The 20,166-nt window shown below is 50.3% G+C and overlaps 1 protein-coding gene across 3 annotated transcripts in view; it reads right to left on the bottom strand.

Annotated features, from left to right (window-relative positions):
* Window positions 1-19,022, bottom strand: part of HRH2 (histamine receptor H2) — a 52,644-nt gene extending 33,622 nt beyond the window's left edge. The window contains exon 1 of one of the 3 annotated variants that reach the window (XR_004671752.3): window positions 18,642-19,016. The gene's annotated coding sequence lies outside the window, so the exon portion shown is untranslated. Of the gene's footprint in view, window positions 1-18,641 lie in introns of all 3 variants that reach the window. The other 2 variants (XM_057302381.2, XM_034960990.3) reach the window with 2 other exon arrangements.
* Between the last annotated feature and the right edge of the window lie 1,144 nt (window positions 19,023-20,166).

The raw sequence follows: 20,166 nt of genomic DNA, 5'->3' as shown, positions 1-20,166 counted from the left end.
CTTAGCACACACAATGCCAGACAATGGAGACTCTGAAGGGTGAGGAGGTGGGTGATAAGAAATTACTTAATAAGTACGATATACATTATTTGGGTGATAGATATGATAAGACTTGACTTGACCACTATGCAATCTATGTACGTTACATAATTGCACTTGTACTCTATAAATTTATACAAATTTAAAAAAACCTGGAAAAAATTGCTGACGGCCCACTATGTGCTAGGAGTTTGGGCTCCTTCTTGCCTTTGCCCAGGAGCCGGAGACGAGCCCTGGGGCAGGGGCTGAGGATACATAGGAACAGGGTGTGGTGGTCCCAATCCTCTAGAAGTTCAGACACAGTAAGAGATGGCTAATAAGAGCTGTGGGTGGAGGCCACACAGGTGTGGGAACTGGGACACTGGAGCTTTGGCTCTGAGGGCGGTAGCAAGCAACAGCTCTGTGTGTGCGCACGTGCGGGCGTGGATGTGCGCATACCACAGTGTGTACTCCGGCACACACATACCTATTTGTGGAAGGAAGCATTTTCTTGGGTCTGGAAAACCCCGTTAATGTTAAAATCACTCAGACTGCTGACCCAGCAGTTGCACTTCTAGAAGTCTGTCCTGTGATTCCCCAAAGCACTGCTTGTGTAGGCAAAGTCTGGGAAGTGTAAACGTGCACGTGACAGAACATGGTGAAGCCGTCCAAAAGACTTAGATTGTCTGGGCTGATGGGGGGGCCTCCAAAAGTGTGCCGATGCTGAGTGTGATATGCACAAGGGAGAACACACGTGTGCATACCCACGCATCTACACATGTTAACATCGGTCAAGGAGTGGCTCAGGAGGGCGACAGTGAGAGGGTAGGGATGGCTGCCTCCAGGGAGGAAATGGGAGCTGGGACAGGACAGGAGAAAGGCTTCTTTTTCACCATGTGTCTCTTGGGACCTTTTCAATCTTTCCACCTTGTGTATGTATCACCTACTCAAAACCTAATAGATGTATAGTTTGACAGGTGGAGAATGGAAGGAGAAGGGTATGCTGAGCAGAGGGAACAACACACAAAGGAATGGAAGCTGTAGGACTAGCTCATGCTTAGGAGTGAGACAGGGCCATATGGTTGAGATGGGCTCCAGGCTAGGGTTGGGTGAGGGTTGATGCTTGGTCCCCTCAGTCCAGATGCCCCTTTATAAAAAGTCCTCTACCTCCAAGCTCATAGCCCTCAGGGCCCATCCTCTCCTCTCAATCATTGCACAGGTTTTGCAATCCAACTGTCCTGGTCTTTGAGCATGCCACGGCCTTCCAATTCCCCTCCTGTTGTTAGGATAAAAATGGCAATGCCTGCTATGCCCTGTGTGATTGGCCCCCGCCAACCTCTTCAGCTAGTTCTCAACAGGAAAATGTAGCTGGGGATGGAGTGCTTGGGAGTTTGGACTTAGTTCTGAAGATAATAAGGAGTCATTGAAGGTTCAATCATCAGCCGTAAGATCACCCAGGGAACTGGTAGCAGATATGGGACCCCATATCTCTTGATTTCAACCCATGAGAATGATACTACTACAAATTGGCATATAAAGAATGCTTACTTCATGACAGGCCTGCCATTATCTCATTTAATCTCTACCACAACAATGTGAGGCAAGAGATTTTTCTTTTCCCCATTTTACAAACACAGACGCTGAGGCTTAGCAAAATTAAGGAAATTGTCCAAAGTTTCAAAAACAGTAAGTGGCAAAGTCAGGATTTGAACCGAGGTCTGTCAGCCTCCAGAGTCCCTGTTCTCGGCCTCCACATATTTGGCTTTGCAGGTGGAGAAAGGACTTTGGGCTTTTAAAAGAGATGGCATGATTGCAGTTGTATCAACAGCACAAGACACTTCCTCCCTTGTGATAACATACAAACATCTTTCATCTTTGTGGTTGCAGGTGTCTAACTCCTTCCTGGCAGGACATTTGGTCAAAGCCCATAGGCAGGAAAAGACTTCTGGCTGTGGCTGTTCCTTGGAGAGAAAGCCCCCAGCCTCCCAGGAGCTTTGGTCCTGCCCCTTTATTTCTTCTGAGTCAGGAGGGGTGCAAAGGCATGACTTGTTCTTGCTTCTGTCTTCAAGCATGTCTTGTCCCAAGCTCTGCAGCCCCCAGCGGGACCCCTCTGCACAGGCTGAAAAGTGAATGGATCTGAATGTTGTCTGGAATTTGGAATTGGGGGCAGGTTCTGTAACTGGTGTTGTTGGCACAGACTGGGAAGAGTCTCACTACCCCCGAGACGTGTGTCCTCCAGCTCAGCGCTAGATGGTGGGGTCAGAGTGGACACTTTATGATGATGAGTGTCATCCCCTAGGCATCATAGTGAGGGAGAGGGGGACCTGGACTTGAAGCAAGGACCCTGGCCACTTCCATTTCCCGAGCACCTACCACGTGCCGGGCACCTACCACGTGCCGGGCACCTGACAGATGATAATAATAGTATCTGGATAGCGAGATTGTCATGTTCCCATTTGATAGATGGTGAAACTGAGGTTTGGAAAGCTCACTTGTCTGGGGCCACACAGCCAGTAAAGAGGCAGGCAGGGCTTTGAACATCCATATCCCCAGACCCCCCCTGCCGCAGAAGGCATGAAACCAGCCTCGGCACTGATTTGTGTGACCAGTTCTTGCGTGATGTTTCCTTATCAGTGAGAGACTCACACCATTTGCTTGGCCTCTGCCAACAGCGGATGTGGGAACCTGAAGCTGCCATCTGATGACAAAATTCCTTAGTTTTTGTTTGTATGGGAAAGGCTTTATTTATCTTTCACATTGAAAAAGAAAATTGAGGTGGCCGGGTGTGGTGGCTCACGTCTGTAATCCTAGCACTTTAGGAGGCTGAGGCGGGTGGATCACCTGAGGTCAGGAGTTCGAGACCAGCCTGGCCAACATGGCAAAACTCTGTCTGTACTAAAAATATAAAAATTAGCAGGGCGTGGTGGCGGGCATCTGTAATCGAAGCTACTCGGGACGCTGAGGCAAGAGAATGACTTAAACCCAGGGGGGCGGAGGTTGCATTGAGCGGAGATCGTGCCACTGCACTCCAGCCGGGGCGATACAGCAAGACTCCGTCAAAAAAAAAAAAAAAAAAAAAAAAAAACTGAGGTGAAATTCATATAACATACAATGCACCGTGTTACAGTGTACAGTGTTGGGGAGCATTCAGTACCTTCACCGTGTTGTGCAACCACCACCTGTCTCTGGTTCCAAAACATTTTCATCACCCCAGAAGCAGTCCTTGTTCCCATTGTCAGTCGCTCCTGCTTCCTCCCTTTCCCTAGCCCCTGGCAGCCGCCGACCTGCTTTCTGTCTCTGTAGACTTGTCTTTTCTGCATATTGTGGGCACAAAGTGCATATAAATCATGAAGTGAGGGGCTAGAAAAGGACCCCCGATTCTTTTTTCTAACCTGCTCCTCCCCAGCCTCCAAACACCTGGTTGCTCAGGCTAAACACTTAGGCATTCTTCTTGATTCCCATCTTTCCTTCACCTCTGACATCCAACCCATCAGCAAACCCTGTCTGCCTGTGAAATGCGCACATGCATACACACACGCACACACACACATCTACTCTCCTTTGCAGCTGCCCCCGTCCTAGTCCTAGTTCGAGCCATCACCCTCTCTTGCCTGAAGTTTTGAGACAGGTCCTGACCAGCCTCCCTGCTGCTGGCGCTTGAATCACTAGCACCTGCCTGCTTCTGCCTCACCAGTTTTGTCCTGTTACACGCTCTTACCGCTGGCTCAGAAGGCCCCTTATGATCGGCATCCCCTGCAACCTGCTCCATCTCCTCTTTTACCACCCGAGGCCTCAGTGGGTGCACACTGGCCCCCCTAACCTTGCTCTTATTCCTCAGATACTACACACCTGCTCCTCCCCAGAGCTTGGTCTGTGACCTGCTGATGACCTGGACATTCCCATCTCGGTACACACATCAGCTCTGCCGAGGGGCCTCCTGGACCCCTCCAAGGCAGCTCAATTCACCCTCTTTAACATCCCCCACCCCACACGGCCCTCCTAGCATTTCGTGTGTTTCTCTATTGGTTCACTATTTGTGTCTCCCTACTGGAATGAGAGCTTGGCGAGGGTCAGGATCCAGGGTCCAGGATCCACTCCACCTTGCTCCCCAACAGGCACATAATGCGGGATGTGTTAACACTCAGTTGGCTAAACGCACTTGAAAATAACCATCGTAACAATATCGTATCCCATTTACTGGGTACTTTGAAAGTGTCAGGTAATCTGTGAAATATTTTACGTACATTATCCCATTTAATCTCTTCAACAACCCTATTATGTGGGTACCACTATTCATCTCTATCTTATAGATAAGAAAATTAAGGTTTATGATGTTTTGTGACTTGGCCAAAGTCCTCCATCTGCAGTGGGCTGGTGAGCGTGGCAGAGGCCTGGGGAGGGAGTTTTCAGGGCAGGGGTGAGATGGGATAGCTGAAGAGTCTGCCTTGGTTCTTGGGGAGATGAGATGTGGATCGCCAATGTTTTCAGAGAAGCCCACATCCCTGCCACCCAGGGGCAAAACTGCTCAGGGGCAGGAGCTGGGGTGGGAAGAACACCGGGCTGGGAATCTGGATCCTGAGTTTGTGTCTCTGGGGCGACTCTGACTTGCTGTGTTACCTCAAGCAAGTTTCATATCCTCAGTTTCCTCAGCAGAAAATTGTGGAGATGGGCTTAGAATATTTCAAAGGTCTCTTCCAGCAACTGTGTGTGTGTGTGGAGGGGAGAAGGGAAGGAATCATGAGCCCTCCATAGTAAAATAGGAGAGCTCTGGGTGGAAACAAAACACAGTGCTCCTCACGTTCAGGAACCCCTTCTGTAGCACCTCAGAGAGGCAGTCATCCTGGCTCTCCTTGCACACCTCCATCGATGCGGGGCTTACTATCTTACAAAGTGTTTGCCAATGAGTCACAGCCGTTTAAGGACATTTACAGAGCTCTACACCCTCTTTCTTTTGGAGGTCATACCTCACTGCATAATAAATACGTTGCAATTTATGCACTTTCCAAAGAAAATATAATTTGTATATGGCTATTTGACTTAGGCAGCTGACTTTGACCAGCTGGCATAATGTTACATTTGCGGATGTTCAATTGAACATTTAATACTTGCAATTTTGTGGGTTTCTTTTTGTATTTTATACCTGGCACTTTGTGTGTATGTATGTGTGTTTGCAAAGTTTTTTGTGTGTCTCTGAAAAGCTCTGAGGTTCAGAGAAGAAGTCCAAATTCCTTTTTCCAGGCTGGCTATCACCACCATCATCACCATCACCTCCACCATCAGTAGCAGCTGTGGCCACATAAACTGGATACCAGCGCTGCCACTGACAACGCTGTCTCTTCCTCCCTCTCTTTTCTCTCCCCCAGCCTCATTCCTTGGAGGTTTTGCCCTTCTGCCAAGGTACAACTTTCTCTTACAGGCAGAAGTCCTGCAACCAGCTGGGTCACCTTAAAGATATCAGCAGCAAACAGATAACACTTGCCAGGAACATTTATACCCGTTGATTATCTTATGCAACCTCTGCTCTGCTGAGAAAAACCAAGCCCATGCGGTGCCCCACAAACCCTTGGGCAATCCATCTGGCTCCTGGGAACTTTCTAATATGAGTCCCCAGCTTCTCTTTTCCTCACTCGGAGGCTTCTGTGCACAGAACTGTCCTCCAGTTCCCCAAAGCACTGCCCCATCCCCACGCAGCACTCTCAACAGACATTAGACGTCTGGTTATACATTCTTGGCATCTTGTACTTCCAGCATGGCACTTAGCATACCTTGTTATTAACCCCATGTGCGCCATTCTTTCTTTCTCTGTTGGCCCCTGCCGGGTGAGTATAAGCGCCACAGGGCAGGGCCCATGTCTGTTTGCCCACTACTGCATTCAGATGAGGCTTGTTAAGCATTGTTACAGGCCCAAATCTGGATATGGCCTGGCAAAGCAAATGAAGAACCAGCCCAGGCAGCTGTCTGCCTGGAAGGGATTTTCATCATCCTGATGTGGCCAGTCTTTGGCCAGCAATGAGGGTGGGGATTAGGATTAATCATGGAGACTCTCCAAGGGTCTCTGGTGGGCTCAAGGGTCTTGAGGGTTCTGCCCCAGGCAGGTGGTTGCATTTGCAGCCTGGCTGTGGCGGTGCTCTCAGGCACACTGCTGGTCCGAGGGGAGGCTGTGGGATTTCTGAATCATCTATTAGTAGGACCGAGGACAGGAAATAGCCTAGTGGTCACTGTGAGTGGAAGAGTCCCTGTCCAGCATTTCAGATGGATGGCCAGGCTACCTCTCCTTGATTACCTCCAAAGATGGGGAGGTCATTTCCTTCAAACAACATGTGTCTCCCCTAGTTTTAAAATTTTTGGACAGCAAAGATGGAATCAATGGCCACAGGCTGAATTCAGTCTACTGAGGAGTGCTGTTGGGTTCAAACAATGTTTATCAATTTTTTTTAAGAAGCAACATTGAACAATCAGGAGATTTCATGTAAAAAGTCTAGATTTCCAGTTACTTTAAAAAAAAAATTTTTGTTTGAGGCAGGGTCTCACTATGTTGCCCAGGCTGGTCTTGGACTGCTGGGCTCAAGAGATCCCTCTGCTTTGGCCCCCTGAGTAGCTGGGATTACAGGCCTAGCTCCAATTACTCTTGAAAACCAGCCCTGGCCCTCGTTCCCACCTGTCCCCTTTGGATTGGAGCCTGGTGCTAGAAGCCTGTTTGGCCAGACACAGGCCCACCAGGGAGTGACACCGAGCAGTGATGCCCCCTGCCTGGCCTCGGAAGCATCAGAGTTTGTCACCCCGAGGGGGCTGCTCCTGGGTTAGTAAAATTTGGGCTCCTTGGAAAAGCAGCATCAAGTCACGGAAGTGTCCAGTCTTCCTATTCTCTTCAGTCCATGAACGGTAAAGGCAGGATTCCTTTAGTGGAGCTCTAGTGCTCTTTAAAAGCATTAAAAGGGACCTTGCTTGGATCCTGATGTGAACGTAATCGTGGGACAAAGGCATCTTGAAGCAATCAGGGAAACTTGAATGCGAATCGGGTGTTAGGTTATGTTAAGGAATTGTGTTCCTTCTGTCATTCTGTTAGCTGCAGCAATGGGAGGGTGCCATGTGCTCGTCAGTTAGAAATAAACACAAACACTGAAGCTAGGCACCGTGGCCCACGCCTGTAATCCCAGCACTTCGGGAGGCCGAGGTGGGTGGATCGCTTGAGGTCAGGAGTTTGAAACCAGCCTGGCCAACATAGTGAAACCCCATCTCTACTAAAAATACAAGAACTAGCCGGGTGTGCTGGTGTGTGCCTGTAATCCCAGCTACTCAGGAGGCTGAGGCAGGAGAATCACTTGAACCTGGCAGGCGGAGGTTGCAGTGAGCCGAGATCGCACCACTGCACTCCAGCCTGGGCGACAGAGTGAGGCTCTGTCTCAAAAAAAAAAAAAAAAAAAAGAAATTCTTACAAGCACAGTTCCAGGATGCCTTGGGTTTTCTTTAAAATATTCACATGAACAAACAAAAAATATTATATGGTGGTGGGGATGAAAGACGATTGGCAAAATGCTGAAAATAGTGAGGCTGGGAAAAGGGGATGTGGGGTTCATCATTCTCTCCTCTCTGTGTCTCTTTGGAACCTCACAAACAAATGCATTTAACAAAGCAGGGGCCAGGTGCTGTGGCTCAGGCCTGTAATCCCAGCACTTTGGAAGGCCGAGGCAGGAGGATCGCCTGGGCCCAGGAGGTGGAGGCTGCACTCAGTTATGACTGTGCCACTGCACTCCAGCCTGAGCTGGAGGAGACCCCATCTCACAAAACAAAACAAAAACCAAAGCAGGGACCTCCTGGGGAACTGCACGATTGATTCTTTGTGGACATTGTCGCACTTTGTTCCGTGATTCTGCACTGAGTGAGTCGTGCCCTCAACATCCCTTCCATGCTGGGGAGCTCCCCTCTCCCCTGCTTCTCCCACCCTCTTTCTGGATTTGGACAACTCTGCCCTGACCTTGCTGCCCTTCCCTAAGAGTCTTTGAGTGCCTGTCACCCTCGCTCTGCTTCTGGGAGCACGCGATTGTTACTGCACAGCCTGCAGAATGGCTGGACTCCTCCTCACTGACCAGCCTGGGCCCTTCCTCCTAGCCGGCCCCTCACCGCGACTCTCATCTCAGTCTCCAGGACCTGATGAAAAAAGGCATCCTTCACAGCAGCTGCAGTGAGTTCTAGTTCAGCTCTGCTGCTACCAGTTAGTCAATTTTGGCCAGATGACTTTGCTTTGAGCCTCAATTTCCCTTACTTGTAAAATGGGGCTAATAACCCAGCCTCACAATGGAGTTGACACGTGTATGGGGTCAAGATCAAGACCCTTCTAGAGCCAACTTCCTGAGTAATATTCTCCTGCACCCCCACCCTGCGAGCAACAGCTGGGGGGGTCTCTGCCTCAGAATTCTCAACTGGAGGAAGGAAATCCCTGCAGTCCCCCGCTGTCTGACTGCTGTGCGGAGTCAGTGGGTAAATGTGTGCCAAGCCCCAGCACTCACTACTTTGTTCACACACCGTGAGCATAAATAGCGCACATGTGTGATGCACAAGCCCACACCACAGTGCTTGGCCCACACTGGCACCTGCCTTCCTCCAGCTCCCCAGGTGCCTGTGCCCCGCCCTGGTCCTTCCCCTTCCAGAACCTCATCCCCACACAGTCCCAGCCCTGGAGCACCAAACCATGGCTTTTCAACACCTGGCCCCTGCTTTGTTAAATGCATTTGTTTTTGAGGTTTCAAAGAGACGCAGCAGTAGAGAGGAGAGAATGATGAACCCCACATCCCCTTTTTCCAGCCTATTTTCAGCATTGTGCCAATCGTCTTGCATCCCCGCCACCACTTAATATTTTTTGTTTGTTCTTGTGAATATTTTAAAGAAAATCCAAGTAGGTGGCCCACTTTCTAGGGATGCTCACTCTGCCCAATTAGAAATATACAGAACAACTGTAGGTATAACTGTATTCTCGACAATAGGCAATATTGGGAATGACCTATATGTTCAAAACTAGAAGAATGGTTAAATTATGTCATAACAAAATTACTACAGCTGTTACTATCACTTCTTGGAAACTATGAAATAATGAGGGGAAATGCTTATATTTAAGTCAAAAAATAGCAGGATTCAAATTGTAAGGAGACAATGATTATAACTATGAACTCCTAAATCTGTTAACTTACAGGGGATGTGGGGGGACAGCCAAAACCAAATGTATGCCTGGTAGGACAGACTGGATGGTATTAGTGGTTTTCTTTGGGTGGTCGTACTGGTTATTTTGTCTTCTTTGCACATTTCTTTGGCTTTTCCTTTTCTTTTTTTGGGGGGTGGGGGGAGGGATGGAGTTTTGCTCTTGTCACCCAGGCTGGAGTGCAATGGCGCAATCTTGGCTCACTGCAACCTTCACCTCCCAGGTTCAAGCGATTCTCCTGGCTTAGCCTCCTGAGTAGCTGCGATTACAGGCACCTGCCACCATGCCCAGCTAATTTTTGTATTTTTAGTAGAGATGAGTTTTCACCACGTTGGCCAGACTGGTCTCGAACTCCTGACCTCAGGTGATCTGCCTGCCTCAGCCTCCCAAAATGCTGGAATTACAGACATGAGCCACCGCACCCAGCCAGCACATTTCTTTATTCAAAGTTTTCTACATTGAGAGTTAAGTCTACAGTGACTAAAAAACAACACGTAAGGTACAAAATAGTATGTATAATATATTCCCCTTTGGGCCAAAAATAAGACTATACATTACATATATATATATATATATATATGCCTTTATTTGCAAAAAGAAAACCTGGGAGAATAAACCACAACAAATGAACAAAAGAAACCCCTTCTATTTTTTGAGCAGGGATTGGACAGACGGTGGCCAGGGTGCAGTGAGGCCTTTCATTGTGTACCCTGTAGATTGTACTTTTGAACCACATGAAGGTCTTATCTACTCAAAAAGTGAAAAGAAAAAACAACCATCTAATCAGTCTTTAGAAGAAGGCAGTATGGTCCCAAATGAGCTCTGTGGATATTTGTTAAAGGTGCTACTTCAAAAAAAGGAATCTGGAGGCCGGGCGCAGTGGCTCATGTCTGTAATCCCAGTGCTTTGGGAGGCAAGGCGGGTGGATCGCTTGAGCCCAGGAGTTCACCTGGGCAATATGGTGAAACCTTGTCTCTACAAAAAAAATACAAAAACTTAGCAGGGTGTGGTGCTACATGTCTGTAGTCCCAGCTACTTGGGAGGCTGAGGTGAGGAGGATCCCCTGAGCTGGGGAGGTCGAGGCTGCTGTGAGCTGAGATTGCACCACTGCACTCCAGCCTCAGTGACGGAGTGAGACTCTATCTCAAAAACCAAAAAAGGAATCTGCGCCTGAGTTCAAGGGTGAGTCACATCAACTGGGGTCTCTGTTGCAGACTTGACTGAACTCGTCATCCTGTGCTGTGACTGAGAGGGGCTGGGGGTGGCAGGGCTTCCAGAGAGCCAAATGACGCCCCAGATCCCACCTCCACAGAGCCTTCTCTGAGACTGTCGCTTCCAGGAACACAGTCTGGGGACTGCAGGGCAAGAAACTCCCACACTGGCCCAGCCTCTAGGTAGCAGAGCAGAGACAGGGATGAGGCTGGTCCTGGGGTCTCAGATCCCAGGGCCTCAGGGCTCAGGCAGGCAGGTGAAATGTGGCAGGCTGCACCCACAGTGGGGGTGCAGTGCCCAGCTGGATGGGGAGCCACTACACAGCTGTGGCCACTATGGGCTCAGTGCCATCAGAGCTCCACATTCTCCAGAAGCTGGAAATCTGGATGTTCAGTAAAATCTTCTGGGTTTGAAATAAAATGTCCTAACTTTTCAATGAAATCTCATTTAAAACTGTTGGCTCATTTTTTTTTCCCAAAAATATCTTGTGGTCTCTGCAAAAGTCCTCTGCCAGCTGCCATCTATGATCTTGGCATGTTCCTGGTGTTCTTGGAGAGCCAGGTCGGTTTCCAGGATTTCCTTCTTCCTTTTCTAATCACTCTTGCCCATTTTATAATCGCTTTGAGAGCTTGGCCTCAGTTGACATCACATTCACTGGTCAATTGTTTGGGGGAATCTGCCTTCTGCCAGTTTGACAATCAGACTGACAGGCACCCATTTCTGGCCCTGGGAGTGTGGTAAGGTGTTGAGAACTTTCTAGCTCTAGCAGTGGGCTTTCTCAGGGCAGCGAGTGCTCTGTGCCTGGAAGCAACAGTCAGTGGTCTTGTAGCCAGGACCCCTGCTCTGGGTTCTAACAGCCCTCTGATGCCAAGCAGGGATGCCCCTCCTGCCCACTCCAGCCTCAGTTTCCCCTCTCATCTTGCCGTCACACCCTCTGTGCTCCAGGCATCCAGGGCCTCTCACTGTTTCTTTAACTCTCTTTAATTCTCACACTTCTGTGCTTGTGCATATCCAGATCCCTGGGTCCGGACCTCCCTCTCCCGCTGCCTCTACTCCCCCTCTCCAGCCACCTGGAAAATGCCATGCTCAAATGCCAGCTCCTGCAGCTCCTGTGCCTCCTCGGTCATAGCAGGAACCCCGGGAGGCTGGCATCAGCTGTTCCTGTGTCATTCATTACTTAGATTCCTTCCTTTCCTTCAACCCATACCCCCTTCAGATGATTTTACCTCTCAGCTTTGAAGCTGTCCCTTCCTCTCCAGCTGCAGAGTACTGGCCTTCATCCCTGCACAAGATGAAGAAAAAGAGCCAGGGCATCCTGATTAAGTTCCTGGCCTCCTGCTCTCTCCTCAGCCCCACCCTCCTCCGCACTGTCTGGAGAAAAGGCATTTTAGAAAATGCAAACTGGATCGCCTCTATCCTCAGCTGAAAATCCTTTTGTGCAGGCCGTGTGCGGTGGCTCATGCCTGTAATCCCAGCACGTTAAGAGGCCACGGCAAGAAGATCTCTTGAGCCCAGGAGTTTGAGACCAGCCTGGGCAACATAGCGAGCCCCTGCCTCTACAAAGAAAAAAATAAAGCAGCATGCATGGTGGTGGGGCTCTCCTGTAGCCTCAGCTACTTGGGAGGCTGAGGTGGGAGGATTGCTTGAGCCCAGCAGGTCGAGGCTGCAGTGAGCCGTGAATTCGCCACTGCACTCCGGTTTGGGTGACAGAAAAAAAAAATCCTGCCGTGGCTCCCACTGCCTACAGGACAAAATCCAAACACCTCAGCTTGACGCTGAAGACTTTTCAAGGTCTGCGCCGTTGATTCCTCTACTGCCTGCCCCCACTGCCCTGGGGTCTCAGGTCAAGCCTAATCATCCTGAATGCCCTGGACACCCCTGGACATTTTGCAGCTCTGTTTCCTTGTGCACGCCCTTTCTACATCTGGAACACCCAGACGCTCTGTGTCTATCTGCTGCATTCCCATGCACCTGTCTGCTTTCCACACTATGCTGGAATCTTATCAGGTGTATCCATTGCTGTATCTTCAGTGCACTGCCCAGGACTGAGCACGAGCAGGGCCCCAGGAAGCATTTGGTGAGTGACTGAATGTGTGAATGAATGGCCCTCATGTTAACAGAGGCTTTGGCTGTTAGATCATTCTCCCAGGAAAAATGGGCAATTCTAGAGCCCAGGGTGGCCAAAGTGTCCAGTCCTTGCTGGAGCTGGAGGTGTTTGCAATCCTCCCTCCTGTTCTTGGAGGTTGGGTGCCAGGTCAAAGCTGCCACACGCTCCTGCAGACTGTCCCCATGGGGCTGGCAATAATCAGCCACACTGCCTGCTCTAGTCCGTGACCAACTTGGCTCCAGCCACCCTTCTCTCACAGCAATGGCGCCAGGCCCGCACCCTCCTGGCATTGCTGTCACACGGCATCAGATAGGGGCAGAGCTGGAAAGGCCCTTTGCAATCAGCCAGTCCCACTTCTGGTTTTCAGATGGGGCAGCTGAGGCTCAGAGAGGGGAGGTGGCTTGCCCAGGGTCACACAGTAGTCAAAGGTGTAGTCACACCTGGAGTTCTTCAAGATCTTATCAAACAGGAAAATACGATCAAAGAAAACTTGAAGTGTGCTAGAGGGGGGCTGGAGAAGTGTCCTTGAGACTGGGAGGACAGGGAGGGCCTCTCTGGGGCTGATCCTTGAACTGCTGTGCAAAGGGCAAGCTGGGCAGAGGAACTGGCAACTACAAAGGGCCGGTGGGGAATGAGCTGGCCCTTTTGAGGCTTTGGCCAGAGCCAAGTGAGGAGAAATGCAGACAGTGCACGGGCAGGGCCTGATGGAGGGCACCTGATAGATTTCTATGGAGTTAGCATTTCAGTCCAAGTAAGGGAGTGACGCATTGAAGTTTAAAAGGTGACTCTGATCTGAATAGACAGTTCTCCAAAGAAGATACACAAATGGCCAACAAGCACACTGAAGGATGCTCAAAGTCATTAGCCCTCAGGGAAATGTAAACCGAAACCACAATGACACCACTTCACACCCACAAGGATGGCTAGAATCCAAAAGACCTAAGAAGCTTTGGAAAGGACTGGGACCTCCATGCACTGCTGGTGGGAATGTAAGACAGTGCAACCTCTTTGGAAACAGTTTGGCAATTCCTCAAACAGGCGCCAAGTCAAAGCTGCATCACCATGTGATCCAGCCATTCTACTCCGAGGCATATATTCAAGAGAAATGAAAATATATGTCTCCCCAAAAGCCTATATGCAAACGTTCACAGCAACATTATTCATTATAGCCCAAAAGCAGAAACAACCCAAATGCCCATCAACTGATGAATGAAGAAAATGTGGTCTATCCGTACAATGGAATATTATTTAGCCATAACAAGGCATGAAGCGCTGATACATGCAACAACATGGATGAACCTTAAAAACATGCCAGGTGTAAGAAATCAGTCACAAAACCTATTGTATGATTCAATTTTTGTGAAATGTCCAGAATAGGCAAACCTATAGCGAGGGAAAGTAGACCTGTGGTTGCTGAGCCTTGAGTGGGAGTGGGGAGTGGATAGAGGGGTGAGTGCTAATGTGGACAGGTTTCTTTTGGGGATAGTGAAAATGGTCTGAAATCACATAGTGGTGATGGCTGCACAACTCTGTGTGAATACCCTAAAAATTATGGACTTGTTATTTGAATTGGTGACTTTTATAGTATATGAATTATGTCTCTATAACGCTCTGCTCTTACATTAAAAAAGAAGACCACCTTTGTTGCTTGAGGGGTGGGGGCAGAGGGGAAGCAGGAAGGCCAGGTGGCCAATAGAGCAACCTCAGGCTCAAAGGACCAGTGCTTTGAAGGCCCTTGGTAAACACCTGTGGCTACCTGAACCAGCTGATCCCTGGTCAGGAATGCTCTTCTCTTCCAGCCCAGGGTTTCTTAACCTCGGCACTATTGACATTTGGGACAGGATAACTTTTTGTTATGAGGGCTGTCCCGTGTATTGTGGGAAGTTTAGCAGCACATCTCTGGCGTCTACCCACTAGACGCCAGCACTCCCCCTCCCCAAGTTGTGACAATCAAAAATAGCTCCAGATGTTGACAAATGTCTTCCAAGGGGCAAAAATGTCTCCAGTTGAGAACCATCTTTCCAACCTCCCTGGCTCACCTGGTGAATTCCTACTTATCCTTCCTGATCTATTTCAAATATTATCCCCTCTGGGCAGTCTTCACCCTGCATCCTCTGAGGCCCCACAGTTTCCTAAACACCCCCTATCAAAGCCCTGAGGACCCTGCTTACACACCACTCTCCCCACACCCAACTGTCTGTAAGCTCCCTGTAGCAATGGCTTTTATTTATTTATTTATTTATTTTTTGAGACAGAGTCTCACTGTCACCCAGGCTGGAGTGCAGTGGCACAATCTTGGCTCACTGCAACCTCCGCCTCCTGAGTTCAAGAGATTCTCCTGCCTCAGCCTCCCGAGTAGCTGGGACTACAGGCGCCTGCCATCACGCCTGGCTAATTTTTGTGTATTTTTAGTAGAGACAGGGTTTCACCATATTAGCCAGGCTGGTCTCGAACTCCTCACCTTGTGATCCTCCCGCCTCGGCCTCCTAAAGTGCTGGGATTACAGGCGTGAGCCACTGTGTCCAGCCTGAGACGGCATCTTATATATGCCTAGGTCCCCAGTATCTGGCACAAACCCTTGCACTTTGGAGGTCATTGTGCCATTTCTTCACCTCTACAGTGCAGAGATGCATTGCTTTTTACAGCATCTCTGTGATCCCTGATTAAATGTTGGTTGATTGAATCTGTCAGCCCTTCCTGACCCTGATTAGGAGTGTAGGCCGTGGATTTAGATGGCCAGTGTTCGAATTCTGTTAGATACTGGGCAAGTGGCTGAACGCATGTTACTCTTAGTTTCCAATCTGAAAGTGAGACCCATAGGGTTATCATGGGAACATAGTAAGAATACAACAAACAACAGATATTATTGATATTAATAATTTTGTATTTCTTCTAAGGGGCCTGCCAGGCCTCGACATAGAGGTGCCCCTATTACTGACAAGCCTTCATGTGCCAGCCCCATCCTGGGTGCTGGCAAGGAGGAGACATCCTGGGTGCTGGCAACATCATCCCCATCTTTAAGGAGCCCTGGGGGAGGAGCATACCTGTAAACTGTGGGGTCCTAGAAGATCTGGTTTGAATGGAATCTTGAAGGATGAGTAGGATGGGGTTGCTAAGCAAAGGAGGGCATTGCAGGCAAGAGAAATTCCAAGTGGGAAGTTTGGAGGTGGGCAAGAACATAGTTAATTCAGCCAGCTGGATGTGGATTGTTGTAGGTGGACCAGCAGAGGGTGGGTGGGTGGGGTAGCTGGAGGCGATAAGGCTGGCCAGAGACTAAACCATCATGAGCCATGTATGCCAGTCTAAGGACTTTGGTCTTGATCCATTTGGTAATGAGGAGTCTTGGAATATTTTTGAGCAGGGGAGCAGTAGTCTCAGATCTGTATTACCAAATTGACAATAGGATAAAGGATGTATCAGAATTGGAGGGGACAAGATAAGAGACAAGAAGATGGTGAAAACTTCAATCTGGAAAACACTACTTGAACCCTTTTAGAGGCAATTCAGTCTATATTGTAGGCCTGAGACAGGGCACCCTCAGATACGTGGCACCCATTTTACTGAACCGTAAGTTACCTTTTTTTCAATCAGGCACCCTCCTCCCTGCTCTCAGAACTCGAAGCCAGGTAGTCCACTAATTATTAAAGAACATGCTCATTGCATAAAATCTGGAAAGTCAAGAAAAAGTAGTCAGGGAACAAATCTCCCACAACCCCACCATCCATGGGCAAACACTGTTAACACTCTTTAGCCTATTTCCTTCCAGTCTTTTTTCTAAGCTCTTGCCACATATTTGGGACCCTGCCATCTGTATGCCAATGCAAAACATGTTTCCATTCATTACAAACTCTCAACTTTTGGTGGTCACATGGGTGTTCCATAATTTTGATTCCCTACTGTTGGACATTTAGGCACTTTCTGACTGTTGATGAATCTCTCTGCACGTGAAAGAGGCTTTGTGCATATCTCCATCCTTTCATTTGGATGATCTCCTCTTCTTTAAAACATTTTTTGGCAAAGGAACCTCTCTAGCCTGCTGGGACACCCTTTTCCCCATCATCAGGGATTTCTTCCTCTAGTCTGAATTAAACCCTTGGGATTGGAACTTAATCCTGTTTCCCTTACTTTGGGGTGTTGGCAGAGATGGACCACAGCTGGTCTTGTTTTTCCCATGGACGCATCGCCTGGGAGGGACAGTAGTTAATCATCAGCCTAGGATGGAGAGTGGAATGTGCCTGTGAGCTCAGGAGAATCAGCCTAGGCTGAGATGAATAAAGACAAGGTTAACCGGGACAAGGTGATGGAGGAAGCAAAGAAATTGGTGGGCTGGGGTGAGTCAGTCTGATATCGGCTTCCTATGTAGTACTGAGTAGTGACCTTCCTTCCTTCCAGACCCTTAGAGAAATCCCTTGGCAAGAGTACCCCAACCCTGCTGCCAGGCTTCAGGCTCACTTTCTCCAGTGCTTTGTAGCAGTCCTTCCTGTGACACATGGAACAAGAAGCCAGTGCTGATCGCGCACGTGCCAGGTGCCAGGCCCTGTGCTATGCCGCAACTTATACAGTCATATTTTGGGGCCAGCACGATACAACCAGAAGCACCCTGGAGGCGGGCAGACCTGGTTCCAGTCTCTGAACAGGCACTTCCTACCGGTGTGACCACATGGCAATCATTTACCTCTGGGAACCTCAGTTTCCTCATCTGTAAATTGGGATTTGATGGCACCAGTTTCCCAGGAGTGCTGTGGTGACTGTAACCAACGCCGTACTTGTAATGCACCGAGTACCAGGCCTGCAAGGAGCAGGTTCTCGAGATAAGTTATTTTCTCATGATATTGAATTCTCCTTATATCCTAGCTCAGATATAAGGAGAAAATGCCACCATCCAGACCCAGAGATGTCAAAAAATGTAATCTATCCAATTGCCTTGGATAACCTCCAGGGACAGGAAACTCATTAGTAGGTAGGAATTTATAACTTCCTTTTATAAATAAGGAAACTGAGGTGCTGAGAGATTATGCCAGGAGTCTTCACAGGACAAAAACTGCCATCTGAGAGACGTCATGTCTTACAGGAGCATCAGCCTCAGGACAGGTGTGCAGTGGAGGCTGAAGCTTCTGGGCCCCCCACATTCCCTAGGCCCTGCCCTGCTTCATGCCCAGCCCGGCCACCACCCAGCTTCACCGATTGACCCTCTCTGGCAAAGGACACAGAGGGGACCTGAGGCATACAAATGACTTCCCAAGAGGCAACCGCCTCCAGGACTGGGCCTATCTGATCTAGGGCATGACAGCTGCCACTGGGGGACACCACAGCACTTTCCTGCCCCACCTCTTTCGCCTCACAACACCTCATGGACAGGGTGGGGGATTAGCATGGCCCTGTTCATGGAGGAGGAAACTGAGGCTCTCAAGCTCAAGGTCACTGCCCAAATTGGGATTCCTATCAGAGGCCACTTGCTCGGCTCATCCCACAGGCAAATCCACGTCCAGATGTCCCCAGCAAGGACTCCCACCCGCTGAGCGCTGCCTGTTGTGGCTCCGGTCATCGGTCATCCGGCAGCGGGCGGCAGCCCAGCGGGATGAAGGCAGGTCGTTCTGGTTTCCTGAGACATAGAAGCCTCCTCCCCACCAGCCCCCGCTCTCCGCTGGCTTCCCTTTAGCAGAAAGTTGCTCCATGCTCCGACAGACACATCGCCGCGAGAAAATGCCACCACCCAGACCCGGACACAAAACGGGGACTGTTTCGGCGCAAGTGGACTTTCCAAATCCACCCTTCGCGGGCAAAGGGGATATAAAGCCGACCCGCGTCCCGAGCACTGCTGTGCACCGGGGCTGCATCCCGAGCTCTCAACGCCCCCTTGGGGAAGGCACGACCCCCGCGGTCACAGACAAGGAAACTGAGGCTCGCAGGCCAGGCGGAGGCACCTGCCCAAGGTCAGGCACAGCCAGGGAGCGGTGGGGCCGGGGCTCGAACCCGGGTTTGGGGCCACGACGGCCGCCGGGGATCCCGAGCAGCCCCTCGGGCGGCTCCGCCAGCCCACGCCGGGTCCCCAAGCCCGCCTGGGACCCCACCCCGAGCCGAGGCCCCGCGGGGAGGCGGCGGCCGCGTTACCTGGTGCTGCTGCCGCGGGTATTGGCTCCGCACCCGGTTCGCCTCCGTCCCGCGCCCGCGCCGGCTGCGCTCCGGGCAGGGATGCAGCGGGCGGCGCGCGCACGGCCTGCGCCCCGCGCCTCGCACCCACTTCCTCGTCTCCGCCCCCAACTCGCTCCTCCTTGCTCTCAACGCTCCTTCCCTTCCTTCCCTCTCCAAGTCTCTCTCTCCCTCTCTCTCTCTCTCTCAGCGCGCACACGCCCACATTTTCTCCCCCAGTCTCCCTCTCCCACGGTCTCACCCACTTTCTATTTTCCTTTCTCCTACACCCTCCCTCCTCATCTCGCCGACTCTGACACTTGCCCCTTCCTCTTCCTTTCTGCCACACTGCCCCCTCTTTCTCTCCCTTTTCTCCCTGGCTCCTTCCCTCTCCCCGCCCCGCAGATTGTGAGCCCGCCCTTGACCGGGCAACCGCCACCTGTGCAGATATTGGCTGAGTGGCCACAGCTGGAGGACCTGCCCCGGGTGGGCGCTAGACCCAGGAGGTCAGGTGGCATCCCTCACATTGGGCGCCCAGGACCCAGCTAGAGTCAGGCTAGAAGGGGGAAATAACTAGTTTTGAGGGAAAAGCTTGAATAATTCTGGAATCTGAAATCTAGAAACACAAATGCAGAAATTAATTAGTCCAGGGGTTATTAATCACACACACACAAAAAAAAATCAGGAAACTTCAAAAACCCTACAGTGGCTTTGTTTTGGTTGAAGGAACGGATGAAGAGAGGGAAAAGTAAGGAAGTGGGCTTTGGGAAAAGGGGTTTTGGGGGTAGGGAGAATAACGCCTACCTTCCAGATGAGAAAATGGAGGCTCAGATGGGAAAACCCGTCTCCTAAATATCAAGATATCAAGGCCACTGTGCTAACCACACAGATCTCCGTGGAGGGAGCCTGGGTGGGCAGGATGGTGAGAGATTTTTGCCAGGCCTGGACAGCAGCCCAGTGCAGGGGAGGCAGGCGGTCAGCTGGGCTGCCCCGGTTTGCTTGGGGAGCCTGGTGTGTGGAGGGGGATTTCTGTGGAAGCTTGGCAAAGGATGGTGAAAGCGAGGAGGGTTCAGCTAGCATGCGTTTCAGACACATGCCACTGCTGATTGATGCACCACCTCAAGCCATTCTGTCACCATGGACCAGCCCTGTGCCAGGGGCTGCGATGCAGAGGATGAGGGGCCATGGTCCCCTAGGTCTCAGTTCACACCTTCTGGGGAGGCTATTATTGCACTGTGCATCCAAGTCATTGTCATCTTGGAATGACAAGAGCCTCCGAACTGGTCTTCTGGATGCCTCTCTTGCTCACCTGCAATTCACAAAGCAGCTCAGAGAATCTCTGAAAAGTGTGAATTGGATCGTGCCTTTCTACTTCCCTGCTTCCAGACCTCCCGTGACTTCTTGCTGTAGTTCAAGTAAAATCCAAGTTCCTTGTCACTGCTAAGAGGCCCCACCCCACGTGGTTTGCAAGAGCCACCTGTCTGATCTCATCACTCACCACTCTTTA

The sequence above is a fragment of the Pan paniscus genome, chromosome 4 (assembly GCF_029289425.2).
Source record: "Pan paniscus chromosome 4, NHGRI_mPanPan1-v2.0_pri, whole genome shotgun sequence".
NCBI lineage: Eukaryota > Metazoa > Chordata > Mammalia > Primates > Hominidae > Pan > Pan paniscus.
The sequence above is the reverse complement of the archived record's forward strand: the minus strand, read 5'-3'. Positions and strand labels throughout refer to the sequence as shown.